This window comes from Schistocerca gregaria, chromosome 10, assembly GCF_023897955.1.
Source record: "Schistocerca gregaria isolate iqSchGreg1 chromosome 10, iqSchGreg1.2, whole genome shotgun sequence".
Classification (NCBI taxonomy): Eukaryota; Metazoa; Arthropoda; class Insecta; order Orthoptera; family Acrididae; genus Schistocerca; species Schistocerca gregaria.
The window spans coordinates 77619914-77642831 of NC_064929.1; the positions used below are offsets into that span (position 1 = coordinate 77619914).

General features: G+C 41.7%; 1 protein-coding gene across 4 annotated transcripts in view; it reads left to right on the top strand.

Annotated features, from left to right (window-relative positions):
* Positions 1 to 22918, top strand: part of LOC126293387 (F-box/LRR-repeat protein 7-like) — a 162913-nt gene that overhangs the window by 28531 nt on the left and 111464 nt on the right. The window contains exon 1 of one of the 4 annotated variants that reach the window (XM_049986597.1): positions 10213 to 10388. The exons of the other annotated variants lie outside the window; for them this stretch is intronic. The gene's annotated coding sequence lies outside the window, so the exon portion shown is untranslated. Of the gene's footprint in view, positions 1 to 10212; positions 10389 to 22918 lie in introns of those variants that run through there. 4 annotated transcript variants of the gene reach the window in all.

Sequence of the window (22918 nt, forward strand, 5' to 3'; positions counted from 1 at the left end):
AACTCAAATTTTATAGTTAACCATCTAAATTTTTACCACCGTTTTTAGTAGATTTGGAAAATTGTAGACTTTTGCTTTAAGGAGTTGCTGTTTAATAATCAGTGCAAAATTCATAGAAGTATATCTCTTACTTGCGAAGAAAAGTGTACCCATAGCATCAAATGCAACCAATAGTAACTGAAAAAATGATGAAATTTTGCATGTAAAAGAAATTATTTTGTTAGGTTTTTGAAGTTCACTGCTATGAATATGAATCCTGAATGGTTTCTGGTGATGCTGACAAAGTTTTACGAATTTATTTGTAAAAGTCTAGACAGTGTAAATTAAAATGTCCTGTGGTGCCTCTCCTGCTCCAAGTCGGCCCGTGTGACGTCCTACCCTCCCCCCCCCCCCCCCCCCCCGCACCCTCCCCCACTTCTGCCTTTAAGCTTCCCTTTATTTAGGCTACATGAAGTGCTCAGAATGATGTCCCTCTGTGGTAAGAGCAGCCTGCCACCTCCTGAACGCATTAACAGATACTCCACGAATTTTGGTTGCCGATGTCTGCCTTCCAACTCTTCGATCGTGTAGGGATTGGTTGCACACATATTGTCTTTTGAAATTGTCGAAAGATAAAAAAATCACGCGGACTTGGATCTGGAGAACGAGGTGGCCAGTCAACTATCCCATAATCAAAAACACTTCGTATTGTTGTCATAGAACCTTTAGCGACGTGTCTTCTCGCATTGTCCTGTGTGAAGTAAGTGTACATCTTTTTGTTAGGTGTTGCTTCTCGAAAAAAAAAAAAATGCAACATATTGATTACATACCTTTCAGAACGTATTCTTTGGGGAAAACGATTGGTACGATAATTCGTCTTGCACTAACTGCACACCACACTCCAGTTTTCACATCATGCAGAGATTATTAACGCAATTCACGAGGATTTTCGGAGCTCCAATGTCTACTGCAATGAGAATTTATGTACCCCCAATAAATGCAGCCAAGCTCATTCAGAAGAAAAAAAAAAAAAATAAAAAAAAATCTCAGAGTCAACTTCCCCATCGTGCACAGACTCTAACAGCCAGTTGCAATAACGACGCCGAGCAACAGTATCTGAGTTGATGCACTGCCGATATTTTCTACGGTTTCAATTTCGGTTTGGGTTCAGCTCTGTGAGCAGATGTTCCTGACAACCAGTTTGTAGTGCCAAACGGCGGTGAGATTTTCTCGGACATCTTTCCAAGGACTCCGCGATCTCGTCGATTTTATTTTCGGTGAAAACGACAGATTCTCTTGGCCATCTGCATCTACATCCATACTCCGCAAGCCACCTGACGGTGTGTGGCGGAGGGTACCTTGAGTACCTCTATCGGTTCTCCCTTCTATTCCAGTCTCGTATTGTTCGTGGAAAGGATTATCGGTATGCCTCTGTGTGGGCTCCAATCTCTCTGATTTTATTCTCATGGTCTCTTCGCGAGATATACCTAGGAGGGAGCAATATACTGCTTGACTCTTCGGTGAAGGTATGTTCTCGAAACTTCAACAAAAGCCCGTACCGACCTACTGAGCGTCTCTCCTGCAGTCTTCCACTGGAGTTTACCTATCATCTCCGTAACGCCTTCGCGATTACTAAATGATCCTGTAACGAAGCGAGCTGTTCTCCGTTGGATCTTCTCTATCTCTTCTATCAACCCTATCTGGTACGATCCCACACTGCTGAGCAGTATTCAAGCAGTGGGCGAACAAGCGTACTTTAACCTACTTCCTTTGTTTTCGGGCTTCATTTCCTTAGGATTATTCCAATGAATTTCACTCTGGCATCTGCTTTATCGACGATCAACTTTATATGATCATTCCATTTTAAAACACTCCTAATGCGTACTCCCAGATAGTTTGTGGAATTAACTGCTTCCAGTTGCTGACCTGCTATATTGTAGCTAAATGATACGGGATCTTTCTTTCTATGTATTCGCAGCACATTACACTTCTCTACAGTTGAGATTCAATTGCCATTCCCTGCACCGTGCGTCAATTCGCTGCAGATCCTCCTGCATTTCAGTACAATTTTCCATTGTTACAACCTCTCGATATACCACAGCATCATCCGCAAAAAGCCTCAGTGAACTTCCGATGTCATCCACAAGGTCATTTATGTATACTGTGAATAGCAACGGTCCTACGACACACCCCTCCGGCACACCTGAAATCACTCTGACTTCGGGAAACTTTGTCCATTGAGAAGAATCGTTTGTGTAGTTCGGATCCAGTTCCAGGGAAGCAGCATACTCACGCCTTATAAAATTCACATCAGTCTTTCCATTGTGTGCCAGCCTAGTCCGCTGTAAGTAGCTCTGACGCCATAAATATTGCGCAATACTTTAAAATGAAGTAAATAACCTGAAACGTTTCTAGCATGTCAGGAGTAATACAAAATCAATATGTGTTGGATATCGGTTCAATAACTTTAACCATTTTCGAAATTTTGTATGTTATGCTGTAAAAATCTTTGGCACAACAGAAAAGAGCTAGAAACTTGGAAATTTATATTTAAATTCCTTTTTCATAATAATGTAGTAGAAACAGTATTCTGGATCTCACAAATTAAAATTTTAGTTGAAATTCATGATTTTCTGGTTTTTGTCTTAGAAATTAAGTAAGCAAGATAGATTAAGTAGGCGAATAAATAAAGCTAGGATGTTTAAATTTAAGTAGAAGGGAGTTTGCTATAATCATAAAGATGTGAGAAGTTTCAACTGAATAACTATAAAACTATAGCGATAGCGTATGTCCAAAGGGCAAATTCAGAGCTCGTCTACTGCATGTAGTGCAATTAAATTAATTATCTCGCCCAAAATATTTGACTTAGCCACGTCAGACTTTTATTATGATTACTTACTTGTGTGCTGATTGCACATTTAAATTGAGAGGTTCATCGGCCATCAGCAAAGGAAGCAATGATTTATTCGATAACTTAAAGTGGTGCATTACTAGCCCAGCGGCTAGTCGGGACAGCGGAATTAATCAGGCGTTCACTTAACCGTCCGCACCGCGGCTTTATATGTAAGAACGCTGCCTGAGAAGAGGAAGGCCCCAGTTCTCTCCAGACGCTGATTAGCGCACCATCTGCGCCGGGAGTCGCGTCGCGTCGGTATCGTTGATATAAACAGCCTCGGATGCAGTAATAAGTTACTCGGGATATGCGTAACCATGAAATCGTTTTCGAGTGATGTGTTAATTCTGGGATGACTTTAATGATCTATCTTCAGTTTGCGTATGTCGTATTTTCACGTGCCGCCGCAGGACAGACATTCTACCATTATTTAGCGTGGCGTTTGATGAACATTATCATCATATTATGGCGAGCATTCACTTAAACATTTAATTTGAACAGTTATAGTGGTATCAGCGCATTAGACTCTGAACTGCTCTGGTAGTTGGATTGTGTGAATTCTTTTTGGTCTGTGACTTTCAGAATATAGTGAACATTTTAGAGAGAATGGTTTTTGATTATGAATCCCAGACAATCTCCTAATTCCTCAGAGCTATAAGCTGTAGCTATAAATGTATGTCTCAGTTGAAGTGGGCACTAGGAATTCTAATTGCAGTCTTCACGTTTTGCTAATCACTTTCTGGTTGCCAATATTGTAGTTAGAGAGCCAGTGTTGAGAACGGCAAACAGCATAAATACAAAACATTTATTCTATTCTATTATTCCACCCGCCGCCCCACACAGTCTCTTGCAATTTCTTCACTAATTTACGTGTCGTTGCATCATTGGGAACATGCGCACTGGGAAATTTTCGTATGAATTCGAGCCGATATTGCTCATACGTTCCTGTTTTTGCATACTTCAACACAGGAAACACTCATTGATCCTTCGTGTATACCGTACCGATTGGAAACTCGACAGAAATACTGAAAACAGAACACTGTTACACTCAGGTGCATAGTGTAGGGAGCATGCGCAAAGTATTGATGTCGGAGAACTTCGCATCCGCGGACTCCACCACGATGTCTTTCCTCAGACACCGTCTATTTTCTTCTTCTTCTTCTTCTTCTTCTTCTTCTTTCGAATGGGCCAGCCAAGGACCGCGATATTCAACTTTTCAGCCTGGTGAGGGACTTGATGTTTGCCCAGAAATCCCGCATTCTCTGGCTATGTGTCTCTTTTCTCTCCTTTATCCAAAGGGCGCCGGATTTTTTACGAACCTCTTTTCTTTTAGTGCCCTTCTGGGAAGTGCTCGGTTTCCGATGCCACTTTCAGTTACGTTCAGTTGCTGGATGTCTTTCTTGACTTCTGTCAGCCACGGTCTTCCTGTTCTTCCAGTAGTTTAGAAGTCGGTTGGTCAGTCTCGTTTGGTCCATCCTGTGATACGTCCGTAGACAGCGAGACGTCTCTTCCTGGCTGCATCTGTGATCTCCTCAGTGTGATTGTATGGTTCCTGCTTTGATTGTCTTCTGTACTCACCATCTGTATTGATCGGCCCCAGAATTTTTCTCAGGATTTTCCCCTCTTGAATCTCTAGTTTACCTGTCAAGCCCTTCCTGTTCAGATTCAAGCCTTGTGGGGCGCAAAGGGCTTCAGGGAAGATACGTAACTGTTTGGTAGTTTTTGGTTTGGAATTGCGAAATAGGCATTTCTTATTATTGATGTCCTTGGTTAATCGACATGCTAATTGTAGTTTCAATGATACACCACACTAAGAATCTCGCCAAAACACGTTCACAGTATAGTTTATAAATCTACAGCTACAGGATATGCGACTTTGGTGTGTAAAATTTTACCAATGAGGTTATGAGCACATATGGTTAATTTGTGCTATAAAGGAAACAAAAGAAAAATTAGGAGTACGTATTAAAATCCATGATGAAGAAATAAAAACTTTGAGGTTCGCCGATGACATTGTAATTGTCAGAGACAGCAAAGGACTTGGAAGAGCAGTTGAACGGAATGGACAGTGTCTTGAAAGGAGGATCTAAGATGAACATCAACAAAAGCAAAACGAGGATAATAGAATGTAGACGAATTAAGTCGGATGATGCTCAGGGAATTAGATTAGGAAATATATAGATTGAGTATATCTTTTAATAACGAAAATCTACAATATTACAGCATCTTTTCATTCATTTGTACGAAGCATAGCTCCAAAATTTTGTCGTTGAATAAATTAAAAATTTCGTAGTACTGGTATGTGTGGTGCAAGAGTGAAAATATTAGGTTTTAAATTAGTGTTTATGGCATCACACACTAACTTTGAAACTGTACTTTTTAGAACACAGTATAAACCTGATGTGTGGAAAGATAGAATCGCTGTAAAACTGTGATCTCTATCAAATATCAATGTATCACTTCTAGTTTTACTAGAACTAGGACTGCATTTTAATGTGACTATCGGATTTTTTTAATAGACCTCGAATCACACATGTACAGGTAGGGGCCTATTCGAAATATGTTTTGCTCAGTTAATTTGAAGCTGTGCAGACATACTTCACTTACCCATAAATGATAGTCATTCAATGTTGTTGTTGTTGTGGTCTTCAGTCCAGGGACTGGTTTGATGCAGCTCTCCATGCTACTCTATCCTGTGCAAGCTTCTTCATCTCCCAGTACCTACTGCAGCCTACATCTTTCTGAATCTGTTTAGCGTATTCTTCTCTTGGTCTCCCTCTACGATTTTTACCCTCCACGCAGCCCTCCAGTACTAAACTGGTGATCCATTGATGCCTCAGAATATGCCCTACCTTCTTCTATTCGAGTTGTGCTACAAATGTCTCTTCTCTCCAATTCTATTCAGTACCTCCTCATTAGTTATGTGATCTAAACATCTAATTCAATTCATTCAATATACGTTTGAAAGACATTCATAAATACAAAATACCCTGAACACCTAAAGCCCAGAAAAGTCAGGGTGTATCCACTCCGGAACAACCGGGAAACCCTGGAATTTTTTTCATCCGGACGAAAACAGAGAGAAAGAGCGGTGAATTTTTTAGAATTCCGGGAATTTTTCATTGTTTTAGTCTTCAGTTTTAAATTTCTGTAATTTTAAGTGGTAAGAACTGATAAACAGTCAAATGGTCAGAGGCCTTAGGACGACGATTGTGGAATTCTTCATACCAATAAACTGCTGCCGATGAGCGCGACCATTGAAGTTCGTTTAAGGAGTTGCCAGCGGGCTCGTAAGCATGCGCAGTCGAGTTGCGAAATTGCACTGCCTTTTCCCGCTTCCTGCTACGTCAAGTGTGGTTGTAGGCTGTATCAGCAGCAGTATCAAGCAGCCAGATGTTACCCGGAAAAACTGTTCTGGTGCGACCAAGCTGCCACATTCGCACATGCGCAAAGCAGCCTGGGTTGTAGTGGGGGGGGGCTACTCTCCACGTGAGCCGTGTTAACGGTTAGTGACCAAAATGGTACTGCAACAGAGGATGACAGACTAAAGGACGAAATACTAAGCGTCTTTTTCCAAAGCTGTTTCACAGAGGAAGACTGCACTGTAGTTTCTTCTCTAGATTGTCGCACAGATGACAAAATGGTAGATATCGAAATAGACGACAGAGGGATAGAGAAACAATTAAAATCGCTCAAAAGAGGAAAGGACGCTGGACCTGATTGGATACCAGTTCGATTTTACACAGAGTACGCGAAAAAACTTGCCCCCTTCTTGCAGCGGTGTACCGTAGGTCTCTAGAAGAGCGTAGCGTTCCAAAGGATTGGAAAAGGGCACAGGTCAGCCCCGTTTTCAAGAAGGGACGTCGAACAGATGCGCAGAACTATAGACCTATATCTCTGTCGTCTATCAGTTGTAGAATTTTGGAACACGTATTATGTTTGAGTGTAATGCCTTTCCTGGAGACTAGAAGTCTACTCTGTAGGAATCAGCATGGGTTTCGAAGAAGACGATCGTGTGAAACCCAGTTCACGCTATTCGTCCACGAGACTCAGAGGGCCTTAGACACGGGTTCACAGGTAGACGCCGTGTTTCTTGACTTCCGCAAGGCGTTTGATACAGTTCCCCTCAGTCGTTTAATGAACAAAGTAAGAGCATACGGACTATCAGACCAATTGTGTGATTGGATTGAAGAGTTCCTACATAACAGAACGCAGCATGTCAAACTTAATGGAGAGAAGTCTTCCGAAGTAAAGAGTGATTTGAGGTGTGCCGCAGGGGAGTTTCGTAGGACCGTTGCTATTGACATTATACATAAATGACCTTGTGGATGACATCGGAAGTTCATTGAGGCTTTTTGCGGATGATGCTGTGGCATATCGAGAGGTTGTAACAATAGAAAATTGTTCTGAAATGCAGGAGGATCTGCAGCAAATTGACGCATGGTGCAGGGAATGGCAACTGAATCTCAATGTAGACAAGTGTAATGTGCTGCAAATACGTAGAAAGAAAGATCCCTTATCATTTAGCTACAATATAGCAGGTCAGCAACTGGAAGCAGTTAATTCTATAAATTAGTCTAAAATGGAATGATCATATAAAGTTGATCGTCGGTAAAGCAGATGCCAGAGTGAAATACATTGGAAGAATCCTAAGGAAATGTAATCCGACAACAAAGGAAGCAGGTTACAGTACGCTTGTTCGCCCGCTGCTTGAATGCTGCTCACCAGTGTGGGATCTGTACCAGATAGGGTTGATAGGAGATGTAGAGAAGATCCAACGGAGTGCAGCGCGCTTCGTTACAGGATCATTTAGTAATCGTGAAAGCGTTACGGAGTTGATAGATAAACTCCAGTGGAAGACTCTGCAGGAGAGACGCTCAGTAGCTCGCTACGGGCTTTTGTTGAAGTTTCGAGAACATACCTTCACCGAGGAGTCAAGCAGTATATTGCTCCCTCTTACGTATATCTCGCGAAGAGACCATGAGGATAAAATCAGAGAGATTAGAGCCCACACAGAGGCATACCGACAACCCTTCTTTCCACGAACAGTTCGAGATTGGAATAGAAGGGAGAACCGATAGAGGTACTCAAGGTACCCTCCGCCACACACCGTCAGGTGGCTTGCGGAGTATGATTGTAGATGTATATGTAGTGATAATGTTGTTTTCTTCTCGTTTACAGTTCTCACGTCAGATGAAAACAAAACGAGTTTCTGTGGCTGGGACCTGCTAAGTGAATTAAAATACACTCACATAATTACGGAAGGCTAAAAAATGTTATTTGCTTCAGTTTTCTGATTTTATTGTGTTTCCACATTTCTGGCAGTCGAGCATAAATTGCCTTGCAGAACAGAGAAGTTATCTTTGTCGGTTTGCTAAATAAATGTGGATTTCATTAATCTCTGTCGCAGAAACAGTCAATTTATTGGAAACAAGTGTTTCATTTCGCACTATTGGCTTTTATCAACTGTTCACTGAATTTCAAGTGCACATTTTCATCATCTGGCATGTTTGGCATTAAGCCATAACAAATAACCAAACATGAGATAATACAGAATGAGATTTTCACTCTGCAGCGGAGTGTGCGCTGATATGAAACTTTCTGGTAGATTAAAACTGTGTGCCGGACCGAGACTCGAACTCGGGACCTCCGCCTTTCGCGAGCAAGTGCTCTACCGACTGAGCTACCCAAGCACACAGTTTTAATCTGCCAGGAAGTTTCATATCAGCGCACACTCCGGTGCAGAGTGAAAATCTCATTCTGGAAACATCCGCCAGGCTGTGGCTAAGCCATGTCTCCGCAATATCCTTTCTTTCAGGAGTGCTAGTTCTGCAAGGTTCGCTGGAGAGCTTCTGTAGTTTGGAAGGTAGGAGACGAGGTACTGGCAGAAGTAAAGCTGTGAGGACGGGGCGTGAGTCGTGCTTGGGCAGCTCAGGTGGTAGAGCACCTGCCCGCGAGAGGCAAAGGTCCCGAGTACGAGTCTCGGTCCGGCACAGAGTTTTAATCTACCAGGAAGTTTCATGAGGTAATACAGTATTGGTACTTCAAGCAAATTTAATTATGCCATAACAAAGAACCGAACATGAGATAATAAAATACCGGTAAGCTAAGAAAATTTGCATCCCGAAAAAAGCGCACTGAAAAGCTTAATATCAGGTTGGTCCTACTTAATTGTGAATCTGGACACATGAACGTGCATTTCAAAGTGAATGATGCATTTTAGTATGGTTTACGAAGTTCCGATGCTCCAGTATCCTCCGATGTTCTATTTCTTTTATGACGTCGCGCAAGATCTCGTTAAATACACGAACATACGGGCTTGGTGCTTCGTCATAGCTGCCCCCGTGCTGTAACGCCTGTTTTCCGGCGCTCTCTGGCAACTGCTGAAACGAACCTTTTTCTAACAGGTCGCGGAAAAATATTGTTAATGGAGCTTCGAAAAGGGTTCCTTTAAAAGTTTCCTATTACGCAAGACGTATTATGTTACTCGTGAGAATGTGCAATGAAATTCTAAAATCACAGAGCGTTTAACTGTGATTTAAAACTTAACACATTGAGAACCAGCCACTTAGAAGAACTTCGAACCTAGAAGACCATACATTGTCATTATTTAAAATTTTACAGGTACATTTGTGTGATTTATTTTAAAGTGTAACTCACGTAAAAAGACCAGTATTATATGTAAAACATTAGCTTTTCTTGTAGCTACGCTATGTACATTAATTTAAACCATTAACTTCTCCTATTTGTGTGTTCGCTCTTCTTAACAGTGATGTCATTGACTGGCGAGATCACGTGACACGAGCTTTGATTGGCTTAGAAATTCGCATTTCAATCTCGATTTCAATGCTTCGGAAACTAACGTACTGTGTTTCGTGGAATCGTTACTGAGTATTTTCGTTCTCTGAAGTCCCGGGAAATTCAATGCTGGTGTATAAAACCATTGAAAGAATTGATATTTTTAAAGCTCCGAAGTAAAGTATACTGTCACTTATCATGGAACAAGTGTATTTTTCACGTGGGAACTGGGAAATCCGGGAAAAAATGGTTCAAACGGCTCTAAGCACTATGGGACTTAACATCTGCCGGCCGTTGTGGCCGAGCGGTTCTAGGCGCTACAGTCTGGAACCGCGCGACCGCTACGGTCGCAGGCTCGAATCCTGCCTCGGGCATGGATGTGTGTGATGTCCTTGGGCTAGTTAGGTTTAATTAGTTCTAAGTTCTAGGGGACTGATGACCTCAGAAGTTAACTCCCATAGTGCTCAGAGCCATTTGAGCCACTTGACATCTGAGGTAATCAGTGCCCTCATCGCGCACATGTTGCGAATGGCTTGCTTCAGGATAACGACATCGCCAGCATGTTCTTCAGACATGAACCCTATCGAACATGCCTCCGATTGATTGGAAAGGGGCTGTTTATGGACACCGTGACCCACCAACCACTCTGAGGGATCTACGCCGAATTGCCGTTGAGGAGTGGGACGATATGGACCAACCGTGCCTTGATGAACTTGTGGTAAGTATGCAACGAAGAATAAAGGCATGCATCAATGCAAGACGACCTGCTACTGGGTATTAGAGGTACCAGTGTGTACAGCAATATGGACCACCATTTCTGAAGGTCTCACTGTATGTGTGGTTTTCAAGAGCAATAAAAAGGCAGAAGTGATGTTTATGTTGATCTCTGTTCCAATTTTTTGTACAGTTTCCGGAACTCTCGATACCGAGGTGATGCAAAACTTTTTTTGGTTTGTGTACTTCGCCGTGTTCGGTGCTGTTTGGCGTGTTTGTCAAGTCTAGATGATGCTTAACCATGGTGTATACGACCCGGGACAACCGAGAGATCCGAGGAAAACCCCGGGAATATTTTCTTCCGGGAGAAAACCGGGAAAAACCTGCGAATTTTTTAGAATTCTGGGAATTTTTCATTGTTTTAGTTTTCAATTAAATTTTTGTAATTTTGCCTGTTAAGAACCGCTACTCTAACAGAAGATTTTACTGTATCCCGCTATTGCAGAATAATAATGCAGCAATAAAACATGAACGAAAGGGGAAAAAACGAAAATAAAACATAAATTGGGAAGGAAATGCTCCATATACAACAACAAAAAGACAGTGCCCATACAAGGGTCTGACATGAGCAAAATGCGTCAAAGGCTTTAGGGACACTATGCAATGCTTCATAACAACGAATTTCCTCCGATGAGCGTGACGTCACAACTGTTTACATCGAGGCCTACGAGAAAGACAGACCCGAGCTCGCTTGCTCGCTTTACTCCGCGGGCAAAAAGCGTTTCTGAACCTGTTAAATCGCAACCGGGTGTGCACGTACTAATGAGAATTGTATCTTCTCTACTGGCATCAGCTACTATGACGTCTTACTGATTGCTAGTCGTACAACAAAATTTAAAATCAACTCTCCACATAAATGGTATAATGGCTTGTTTATAGCATTTAGTCTCTTCTCCGTAGCAGTCATCATTTCATAGAAGATATAGTACCTTATGTAACAGAAAGGTGGAAGGAGTATATAGAGGGACTATACAGGGGCGATGTTCTTGAGGACAATATTATAGAAATGGAAGAGAATGTTGATGAAGATAAAATAGGAGATATACTGCGTGAAGAGTTTGACAGGGCACTGAAAGACCTAAGTCGAAACAAGGCCCCGGGAGTAGACAACATTCCATTAGAACTACTGACTGCCTTGGGAGAGTCAGTCATGACAAAAATCTACCATCTGGTGAGCAAGAGGTATGAGACAGGCCAAATACCCTCAGACTTCAAGAAAAATATTAAAATTCCAATCCCAAAGAAAGCACGTGTTGACAGATGTGAAAATTAACGAACTATCAGTTTAATAAGTCACACCTGCAAAATACTAACGCGTAATCTTTACAGACGAGTGGAAAAACTGATAGAAGCCGACCTCGGAGAATATTAGTTTGGATTCCGCAGAAATGTTGGAACACGTGAGGCAAAACTGACATTATGACTTATCTTAGAAGAAAGATTAAAGAAAGGTAAACCTATGTTTCTAGTATTTGTAGACTTAGAGAAAGCCTTTGACAATGTTGACTGGAATAGTTTCAAATTCTGAAGGTGGGAGGGGTAAAATACAGGGAGCGAAAGGCTATTTACAATTTGTACAGAAACCAGATGGCAGTTATAAGAGTCGAGGGACATTAGAAAGGGAAGAAGTGGTTGGGAAGGGAGTGAGACAGGGCTGTAGTCTCTCCCCGATGTTATTCAATCTGTATATTGAGCAAGCAGTGAAGGAAACAAAATAAAAATTCGGAGTAGGTATTAAGATCCATGGAGAAGAAATAAAAACTTTGAGGTTCACCGATGACATTGTAATTCTGTCAGAAACAGCAAAGGACTTGGAAGAGCAATTGAACGGAATGGATAGTGTCTTGAAAGGAGGATATAAGATGATCACCAACAAAAGCAAAACGAGGATAATGGAATGTAGTCGAATTAAGTCGGGTGATGCTGAGGGAATTAGATTAGGAAGTGAGACACTTAAAGTAGTAAAGGAGTTTTGCTATTTGGGGAGCAAAATAACTGATGATGGTCGAAGTAGAGAGGATATAAAATGTAGACTGGCAATGGCAAGGAAAACGTTTCTGAAGAAGAGAAATTTGTTAACATCGAGTATAGATTTAAGTGTCAGGAACTCGTTTCTGAAAGTATTTGTATGGAGTGCAGCCATGTATGGAAGTGAAACATGGACGATAAATAGTTTGGACAAGAAGAGAATAGAAGCTTTCGAAATGTGGTGCTACAGAAGAATGCTGAAGATTAGATGGGTAGATCACATAACTAATGAGGAAGTATTGAATCGGATTGGGGAGAAGAGAAGTTTGTGGCACAACTTGACCAGAAGAAGGGATCGGTTGCTAGGACATGTTCTGAAGCATCAAGGGACCACCAATTTCGTATTGGAGGGCAGCTTGGAGGGTAAAAATCGTAGAGGGACACCAAGAGATGATTACACTAAGCAGATTCAAAAGGATGTAGGTTGCAGTAGGTACTGGGGGATGAAGAAGCTTGCACAGGATAGAGTAGCATGGAGAGCTGCATCAAACCAGTCTCAGGACTGAAGACCACAACAACAACAACAATTTCTGTCACATTTTAAAACTTTCCCTGTACCAGCGTCTTGTTCTTTAAACATAGTGCCAGAGTCCTGTTACCATACAAATACTTCATCTGCGCTTTTATCCATTCCTACTAGTGCCAAATTGCAGCATAGACGAAGAGCGTCTGCTTCAAATGTAAGGTTAAATTGACAAACTTTCTCGGTACGTGTATAGGCTTGTTTGACACGTGTGTGGCTAGATAAGAGCGAATTTGACACACTGGTTTTTGAGAGTTTCATTGTCCACCCTAAGAAAACTGATTTAATCATCGTGTTCTGAGAGTAATAGTCCCGTTTAGCTGATTTTCATGGATAAGTCTCTCATTTTAAGCCATTTCCTGGACCAGTGTCTTCGTCTTATTCTTATTCTTCTTCAAAGATAGTACCAACTTCAATACCAGGACGGCTTAGTCTGCATTTGTGGCTACTCTTATTACTGTCAAAATGGTAGAATTTTATACGAGGGTCGTTCATATAGTATGGTGACTTTCCAAATTGCACCGACAACGTACATCCGATCATCGATCTTTTTTTTTTTGGTTATGTTGGTACACATGTCCTGAACATATGTTCACAGTTTCTAGTGTGCAGCATACTTCGTTTGTTTTTGGCGGGTAGAAAGCTTAGACGTGTTGTAGTGTGCTCGACGATTTTCGATTATTATAAAAATGGAGCAAAGAATTAGCATCAAATTTTGTATGGAAAATGGAATCAAGTGCTCTAAAACACTTCAGAAATTGACAGTGGCATACAGTGAATCTGCTCGAAGTAAAAAAAGTTTACAAGTGGTACAAGATCTTCCAAGATGGCCGAAAGATGCCAATGACGAACCTCGGTCTGGACGCCTCAGCACATCAACAACAGGTTATAACGTCGAAGCTGCGAAGAAAATTGCTTTGGAAAATAATCGAATTATCGTAAGAGAAGTTGCTGAGGATGTTGGCATATCGGTCGGATCGTGTCATGCATTTTTTAATGTTTTAAGCATGAGACATGTATCAGCGAAGTTTGTTTCAAAACTTCTCAATTTTGATCAGAAGAACCGTAGCATGAGCATCGCTCTGGAGTTCTTGAATTACGTCAATGATGATCCTGATTTGCCCAAATGGGTTATAACTGGTGACATACATAGGTTTACGGTTATGTCATCGAAACCAAAGCCCAGTCGTCCCAATGGAAGCACCCCGAAGAGTCAAGACCGAAAAAAGCACGCCAAGTTCGATCAAATGTCAAAGTTTTGCTCACTTTTTTCAGTTACAGTGGCGTAGTGCATCATCTAACGCTGGTGCTACGGTCGCAGGTTCGAATCCTGCCTCGGGCATGGATGTGTGTGATGTCCTTAGGTTAGTTACGTTTAAGTAGTTCTAAGTTCTAGGGGACTGATGATCTCAAATATTAAGTCTCATAGTGCTCAAAGCCATTTTTTGAGATCTTTTGGCCAAAAACATGACAATCATGCCTCTGCCACCACATTCACTGGATTTGGCTCCCTGCGACCGTTTTCCAAAAATGAAAAGACCTATAAAAGGACAAAGATTTTCAACGATTGAGGAAATAAAAACTGCATCGATGGAAGTACTATACCAGAAAGTGCTTATGAGAAGTGCTTCGAGGATTCGAAGAAGCGGTGGCCCATGTGTCTTGTATCTGAGGGGGATTACTTTGAATGGGACAGCATGAATACTGATGAATAAATAAATGTTTTTTCATAAAAATATAAAGCCACCTTACTAATTTGAACATACCTCGTGTTTCGGTATCGCACTTTCAGGCACTGTAGCTCAACAAACCGAGAAAAACAGGACCATCTAGGATAGATCTATAACCCGCCGTAGTACCGTACTGAAACTGCCTATTTGCGTGATAAACATGTATGAATACGAAATCCAGCAAATATAGCACGACATATCTGGTGTATGCCGCATGATAACTTCGGAAAATGTGAAAGCGAGATTGCGCTGTACGGTGTGTTTTTGTTCTACAATCTGGGCACAGGACACGTGATCTCTTCAGCCAATCAGAACACAGATTGAGAGTACATTACACGCTATGTAATCAGCTAATCATATCATCACATTTCCAATGCTCGAACACACAATCAACGAAAAAATTGTTAAAATTGAAAGACAAATAAAGTGGATATTCCAATGTACTGTGCAAAACGTGCAGTACCAAACAAAATACTGCAGTAACATACCTGTAATGTCGAGAAAACTGAAGGCGTCAGTTTCCCCAAAAAGGCACAGAATTGTAGCCGCGACTCGCGCTTGCAACATTCTTCAAAAGACTTGCTGTATCTTAATTCCACTGGTGGAGTAAACTGTACCCGCTTCAGCGAGAAAGTGATGTAATGTTTATTTTTGGTTATGTGCTCGACAGAACATACACTCAGCTAGGTAACCCTCGAAATGTTTGCCCTTTCTGCCATATTGTGGGATGGCACCTCTGACGTCCCATTTCATTCTCTCCACGTTTTGTTTGTGGACGGAACGCTCTTTCGTATCTATAAAGTTCAGATTGTGGTTCACTCTAACCTTCTGAAAACCTACAGTACCTTCTAGTGTGTTGTATTAACTGAAGCAGTCACTAACGATCATAGCTTCAGAGAGGATCTTTTCTTTTATTATTCTGAACACCACTTTCTTCATCCGAAATTCAATGGGCTCAAGGAACCGTTTTTTAGCTCGGCCCTCCCTGAATTCCACCGAACACCCAGTTTCGTAAAATTTCACGACTATTGTTCAGTTTCTTTTTCCGAAATTTCGCTTCGCCAACTCACAACCAAACTGTTGTATTCCAACAGTATCTGGACCTCTGACTATACGCTACAGATCAGTCCGTCACCGCAACCAGATTTTTGCTGCCAATTCAGGCCGTGTCCCTATGTGCCAGCCTAACAGCAGCACAGGAAATCGCGAGAAATTCGGAACAATACAGCCAAAAAGAGCTTAGTTACGCTCCTGGAAATCGCGACCTATTCGCAAAACAACCAAGTACTTGTAACAACAAAAAATATAAAGGTCACAACTTCACTCACAGTAATTTAACCCAAGATCACTTAACTCTCCTAGAATTTACGATTGCAGTTGGCACCAACGTGGCTCCCGTCAACACTTTGAGCAGTACGATCGTCAGTATACGGTGGTAAACAAGACACTTTGCACTTAATTTGTATGTGACATACCGCTGGAGACCTTGTACACTAGTTCAGGAGGGTAATACGGAACGTCGTGCTGGATCCCAACGGCCTCGTATCACTAGCAGTCTAGATGACAGGCATCTTATCCGCATGGCTGTAACGGATCGTGCAGCCACGTCTCGATCCCTAACTCAACAGATGGGGACGTTTGCTAGACAACATCCATCTGCACGAACAGTTAGACGACGTTTGCAGCAGCACGGACTGTCAGCTCGGAGACAAAGGCTGCGGTTACCCTTGACGTTGCATCACAGACAGGAGCGCCTGCGATGGTGTACTCAACGACGGACCTGGGTGCACGAATGGCAAAACGTCATTTTTTCGGATGAATCCAGGTTCTGTTTACAGCATCCGTGTTTGGCGACATTGGAAACGTGTATTCGTCATCGCCATACTGGCGTATCACCCTGCCTGATGGTATGGGGTGCCATTGGTTACACGTCTCGGTCACCTCTTGTTCGCATTGACGGCACTTTGAACAGTGGACGTTATATTTCAGATGTGTTACGACCCGCAGCTCTACCCTTCATTCAATCCCTGCGAAACCCTACATTTCAGCAGAATAATGCACGACAGCATGTTGCAGGTCCTGTACGGGCCTTTCTGGATACAGAAAATGTTCGACTGCTGCCCTGGCCAGCACAATTTCCAGATCTGTCACCAATTGAAAACGTCTGGTCAATGGTGACCGAGCAACTGGCTCGTCACAATACGCCAGTCACTACTCTTGATGAACTGTGGTATCGCGTTGAAGCCGCATGGGCAGCTGTACCTGTACACGCCAACCAAGCTGTGTATCAAGGCCGTTATTACGGCCAGAGGTGGTTGTTCTGGGTACTGATTTCTCAGGATCTACGCACCCAAATTGCGTGAAAATGAAATCACATGTCAGTTCTAGTATAATGTATTTGTCCAATTAATACCCGTTTATCATCTGCATTTCTTCTTGGTGTAGCAACTTTAATGGCCAGTAGTGTAACTGTAATTAATTAGTGCATAAATTACGAGTTCCTTTGAATAAAATAAGGATAGTAAAATTTAAGATCGTTAGTAGTAATGTTAGTGTCGTCGTCGTCCCCTCCCGCCCCCTACCCCTCCTTTAATAATATAGGATTAGGTTCTGTTATTACGTCAAAGCCGTAACATACCCTCGGAAATCGTGAAATCAAAATTACTACATATTCGGGATGAGAAGAGCCGTACATTGCTCCAAACAAGAGTAGCAATGTGACTGCCTCATTGGCATCAGTTTCTTATGTCGTCTTACGTCCCACCCTAACCACATTTCCGACGGGAAAAAAGCAGAAGCAAAATTGTATATGAATCCATGTTGTTGTTGTTGTGGTCTTCAATCCTGAGACTGGTTTGATGCAGCTCTCCATGCTACTCTGTCCTGTGCAAGCTTCTTCATCTCCCAGTACCTACTGCAACCTACATCCATCTGAATCTGCTTAGTGTATTCATCTCTTGGTCTCCCTCTACGATTTTTACCCTCCACGCTGCCCTCCAATACTAAATTGGTGATCCCTTGATGACTTAGAACATGTCCTACCAACCGATCCCTTCTTCTAGTCAAGTTGTGCCACAAACTTCTCTTCTCCCCAATCCTATTCAATACCTCCTCATTAGTTACATGATCTATCCACCTTATCTTCTGTAACACCACATTTCGAAAGCTTCTATTCTCTTCTTGTCCAAACTAGTTATCGTCCATATTTCAGTTCCATACATGGCTACACTCCATACAAATACTTTCAGAAACGACTTCCTGATACATAAATCTATACTCGATGTTAACAAATTTCTATTCTTCAGAAACGCTTTCCTTGCCATTGCCAGTCTACATTTTATATCCTCTCTACTTAGACCATCATCAGTTATTTTACTTCCTAAATATCAAAACTCTTTCACTACTTTAAGTGTGTCATTTCCTAATCTAATTTCCTCAGCATCACCCGATTTCATTTGACTACATTCCATTATCCTCGTTTTGCTTTTGTTGATGTTCATCTTATACCTTCCTTTCAATACACTGCCCATTCCATTCAGGTGCTCTTCCAAGTCCTTTGCTGTCTCTGACAGAATTACAATGTCATAGGCGAACCTAAAAGTTTTCACTTCTTCTCCAAGAATTTTAATACCTACTCCGAATTTTTCTTTTGTTTCCTTTACTGCTTGATCAATATACAGATTGAATAACATCGGGGAGAGGCTACAACCCTGTCTCACTCCTTTCCCAACCACTGCTTTTATTTCATGCCCCTCGACTCTTATGACTGCCATCTGGTTTCTGTACAAATTGTAAATAGCCTTTCGCTCCCTGTACTTTACCCCTGCCACCTTCAGAATTTGAAAGAGAGTATTCCAGTCAGCATTGTCAAAATCTTTCTCAAAGTCTACAAACGCTAGAAACGTAGGTTTGCCTTTTCTTAATCTTTCTTCTAAGATAAGTCGTAAGGTCAGTATTGCCTCACGTATTCCAACATTCCTACGGAATCCAAACTGATCCTCCCCGAGGTCCGCATCTACCAGTTTTTTCATTCGTCTGTAAAGAATTCGGGTTAGTATTTTGCTGCTGTGACTTATTAAACTGATAGTTCGGTAATTTTCACATCTGTCAGCACCTGCTTTTTTTGAGATTGGAATTGTTATATTCTTCTTGAAGTCTGGGGGTATTTCGCCTGTCTCATACATCTTGCTCACCAGATGGTAGAGTTTTGCCATGACTGGCTCTCCCAAGGTCCTCAGTAGCTCTAACGGAACGTTGTCTACTCCCGGGGCCTTGTTTCGACTCAGGTCTTTCAGTGCTCTGTCAAACTCTTCACGCAGTATCTTATCTCCCATTTCGTCTTCATCTACATCCTCTTCCCTTTCAATAATATTGTCCTCAATTACATTGCCCTTGTATAAACCCTCTATATACTCCTTCCACCTTTCTGCTTTCCCTTCTTTGCTTAGAACTGGGTTGCCATCTGAGCTGTTGATATTCATACGAGTGGTTCTCTTCTCTCCAAAGGTCTCTAATTTTCCTGTAGACAGTATCTACCTTACCCCTAGTGAGATAAGCGTCTACATCCTTACATTTGTGCTGTAGCCATCCATGCTTAGCCATTTTGCACTTCCTGTCGATCTCATTTTTGAGATGTTTGTATTCCTTTTTGCCTACTTCATTTACTGCATTTTTATATTTTCTCCTTTCATCAATTAAATTCAATATTTCTTCTGTTACCCAAGTATTTCTAGCAGCCCTCGTCTTTTTACATGCTTTATCCTCTGCTGCCTTTACTACTTCATCCCTCAGAGCTACCCTTTCTTCTTCTACTTTCTTTCCCCCATTCCTGTCAATTGTTCCCTTATGCTCTCCTTGAAACTCTGTACAACCTCTGGTTCTTTCAGCTTGTCCAGATCCCATGTCCTTAAATTCCCACCTTTTTGCAGTTTCTTCAGTTTTAATCTACAGGTCATAACCAATAGATTGTAGTCAGAGTCCACATCTGCCCCTGGAAATGTCTTACAATTGAAAACCCGGTTCCTAAATCTCTCTCTTACGATTATATAATCTATCTGAAACCTTCTAGTATCTCCAGGGTTCTTCCATGTATACAACCTTCTTTCATGATTCTTGAACCAAGTGTTAGCTATGATTAAGTTATGCTCTGTGCAAAATTCTACCAGGCGGCTTCCTCTTTCATTTATTTGCCCCAGTCCATATTCACCCACTATGTTTCCTTCTCTCCCTTTTCCTACTGACGAATTCCTGTCACCCATGACTATTAAATTTTCGTCTCCCTTCACTACCTGAATAATTTCTTTTATTTGATCTTACATTTTATCAATTTCTTCTTCATCTGCAGAGCTAGTTGGCTTATAAACTTGTACTACTGTAGTAGGCATGGGCTTTGTGTCTATCTTGGCCACAATAATGCGTTCACTATGCTGTTTGTAGTAGCTTACCCGCACTCCTATTTTTTTATTCATTATTAAACCTACTCCTGCATACCCCTATTTGATTTTGTGTTTATAACACTGTAGTCACCTGACCAAAAGTCTTGTTCCTCCTGCCACCGAACTTTACTAATTCCCACTATATCTAACTTTAACCTATCCATTTCCCTTTTTAAATTTTCTAACCTGCCTGCCCGATTAAGGGATCTGACATTCCACGCTCCGACCCGTAGAACGCCAGTTTTCTTTCTCCTGATAACAACATCCTCTTGAGTAGTCCCCGCCCGGAGATCCGAATGGGGGACTATTTTACCTCCGGAATATTTTACCCAAGAGGACGCCATCGTCATTTAATCATACAGTAAAGCTGCATGTCCTCGGGAAAAATTACGGCTGTAGTTTCCCCTTCCTTTCAGCCGTTCGCAGTACCAGCACAGCAAGGCTGTTTTGGTTAATGTTACAAGGCCAGATCAGTCAATCATCCAGACTGTTGCCACTGCGACTACTGAAAAGGCTGCTGCCCCTCTTCAGGAACCACACGTTTGTCTGGCCTCTCAACAGATACCCCTCCGTTGTGGTTGCACCTACGGTACGGCTATCTGTATCGCTGAGGCACGCAAGCCTCCCCACCAGCGGCAAGGTCCATGGTTCATGGGGGGGGGGGGGGGGGGGATGAATCCATAGCTTTAGTTATTTCTTTTGCTACTGTATTTACATCAATTTGTGTGTGCTCCCGAGATGAAACAGTCACTTTACCATTGGCTGATAGCATCAAGTCTTCTATGCTCGCCGTAATTGGCCAACTGGATCACATGTCCTGTGCACAGATTGCGATAACAAAGCCACATCGTTCAGCGCAATCTACATGTCCCGGTTTGCGAAGATATTGTGTCATATTTGATGGATTTCGTATTTACAGTTGCTCATCGCGCAAATATGCAGTTTCAGTGCTGCAGTGCTTTGAAGATCTAACCAAGAGACATCGTTGTCTTTTCGGCTCGTTGTGCGACAATGCCTCAAAATCTGTTAGCGACATATAAAAATTTAACCGTCAAAATACTCATGAACAGCGCCTGCCTCTAAAATGAGGTTAAAATGATAAACCTTGTTTGTAAATATACGGGCTTGCTTGGCAGATCCGTTTTTTGTCCAACACGTTTGATCGTTTTTGGGGGCCTTAGCCACTGAGACTAGTTTCATTCTGTTCTTGCACTCGACTGAAAAAACGGACAGAACGAAAAAGATACTGACAAAGTGGTGGTAAAAACCAGTAGATTGTCCCATCACTAACAGCACAATGCTTTGAAGTGTGGTGTCAAACCTTAAGTAATGACGGCTGGGGTGTTCTTGTGTGTATGTTTCAGTTCTAGTTGTTGGTAGCATGTTTCGGTTATAATATGTTGTCACCGATATTCCCAGGCAGATTTAAATTGTGGGCCAAACCGTGACTGCAACGTGGCACTTGCACTTTTTGCGAGCTGTCTGAGCGTAACTCACGACTTGCCTTCAGAGCTTTAGTTTCTTCTCCCGCGTACCTTGTGTTGTTCATTTCTTGTGGGTGGTGGCTCAGATTGGTATGGTTGTTGTTGCTGTGGTCTTCAGTCCCGAGACTGGTTTGATGCAGCTGCCCATGCTACTCTATTCTGTGCAAGCTTCTTCATCTCCCAGTACCTGCTGCAACCTATGTCCTTATGAATCTGCTTAGTGTATTCATCTCTTGGTCTCCCTCTACGATTTTTACGCTCCACGCTGCCCTCCAATACTAAATTGGTGATCCCTTGATGCCTCAGAACATGTCCTACCAACTGATCCCTACTTCTAGTCAAAGTGTGCCACAAGCTCCTCTTCTCCCTGCTTCTATTCAATACCTCCTCATTAGTTATGTGATCTACCCATCTAATCTTCAGTATTCTTCTGTCACACCGTATTTAGAAAGCTTCTATTCTCTCCTTGTCCAAACTATTTATCGTCCACGTTTCACTTCCACACTCTATACAAATACTTTCAGAAATTTCTTTCTGACACTTAAATCTATACTCGATGTTAACAAATTTCTCTTCTTCAGAAACGCTTTCCTTGCCCGAAGTGATAATTTTGCAACATGAAGTCACCCAAGCAATTAATTCTATTCACAATTGGAAAGCCCACGGAAAAGATAAAATAGCAAATTTCTGGCTAAAGAAGTTCACCTCAACACATTCACATTTAACTAAATTATTTGACAGTTACATTGCAGACCCATACACATTCCCGGATACACTTACACATGGAATAACTTATCTGAAACCTAAAGATCAAGCAGACACAGCAAACCCAGCTAAATATCGCCCCATAACATGCCTACCAACTATATACAAAATATTAATTTCAGTCATTACACAGAAATTAATGACACATACAACACAGAACAAAATTATAAATGAAGAACAAAAAGGCTGTTGCAAAGGAACACGAGGATGTAAAGAGCACCTGATAATAGATGCAGAGGTGACATATCAAGCTAAAACTAAACAAAGGCCGCTACACTACGCATACATTGATTACCAAAAAGCTTTTGATAGTGTACCCCACTTATGTTTACTACAAATATTGGAAATATACAAAGTAGATCCTAAATTGATACACTTCCTAAACATAGTAATGAAAAATTGGAAAACCACACTTAATATCCAAACAGATTCAAATAATATCACATCACATCCAATACAGATTAAATGTGGAACCCACTATCCAACATGCTAAATAATACAAATTATGG